This window comes from Petaurus breviceps, unplaced genomic scaffold (genome assembly GCF_028583685.1).
Source record: "Petaurus breviceps papuanus isolate PSGF00001 unplaced genomic scaffold, PetGlider_PUasm1.0 90743, whole genome shotgun sequence".
In the NCBI taxonomy this organism is placed as follows: domain Eukaryota; kingdom Metazoa; phylum Chordata; class Mammalia; order Diprotodontia; family Petauridae; genus Petaurus; species Petaurus breviceps.
This window is the reverse complement of record NW_027187332.1, coordinates 3,204,461-3,205,808: the sequence shown is the minus strand read 5'-3', so window position 1 is coordinate 3,205,808 and position 1,348 is coordinate 3,204,461.

Sequence of the window (1,348 nt, the reverse complement as noted above, 5' to 3'; positions counted from 1 at the left end):
GCTGAGAATTGAGGGTCATATTAAGTAGCTAGACTTCATTATTTTAGCTCAAAATATAACAAATCTTATGGTTGCTGTCTAAATGCTAAGTCCTACAATAGCAGCTTTGCTTTCACCAAGGGTTTGCTTAAAGACATCTGTGATACTCCATTGAGTAGATCCTCTAAAAGGCATTTGAGTCCCTATAGCATATGTAGGTTTTTTTAAAATTCTTTAAATCTTCATATTTTTGCCATTAACATAGTCCCTGGGCTATTTTCAAAGAATCTATAATGGAAAACAGGGTAAATGCATATTTATAATAATTTCTCCTCCAAATGAGGGATTTCTTTACAAAGAAAAAAAATGCTTTCATAATAATTCTCAGAGTAGCTTATAATTGATTCCAGGCAATTATCTAGGCCTTATATATGGAAACTCAGCTTGCACAATAAATATATTTTATTTAATAAATGGTATTTCCATACAATATAAAAAACTTTAACTCACACCTAATGTTCACCTCCCATAGTGTATTTCTTTAAGAATTAAGTTAGACAGCATAAAAATTATTGTGATCCTATAAGTATATATGCAAATTTGCACTTTAATTTTTCACTCTTTAAACAAAGGAAAAAGGGTGCACTTTCAGTTTATTGTTAGTAATAATTATGACCATAATATTTGATATAAATTTTTATTTCTATTTGATTATCTTCTTTTGTCTATTGTATTTAATGTGTATGTTACTTTTTGGTTCTGTTTTCTTCACTCTTTATCACCTTGTATAAATTTCCCCATATTTCTTTGAATTCTTCATATTTATCTTTTCAACAAGCACAGTGATATTCTGTTATATTCACATATCAGTTTCTTCAGCCACTGACCAATCATTGAATCCACAGATAATTTCCAACTTGGAGCTACTACAAATAATGCTGCTATGAATATTTTTGTTGTTGTGGGCCTTTTCTTGCTGTCATAAACCTTTTGGTAGCATTATAAATTCAACAGTGGGATGACTGGGTCAAAGGGGATGAATAATTCAAGAACTTTTCTTGCATAATACCAACTTGTTTTCCAGATGGTTGGACCATTTCCCAGTTCCACAGACAATATATCAATATGACCATTTTACTCACAGTTCTTCCAACTTGAATATTTCCATTCTTAACAATCTTTGGAAATTTGATGAACATAAGGGCTTAGGGCTATTTTAATTTATATTTCTATGATTATTGGTAATTTTAAATTCTCATATATGTGTATATATATATCTATATATCTATACATACATATATACACAAATATTTTCTTGACACATATATGATTGCTTTCAGTTGTTCTTTTGAACAGAAGAAGAACATTG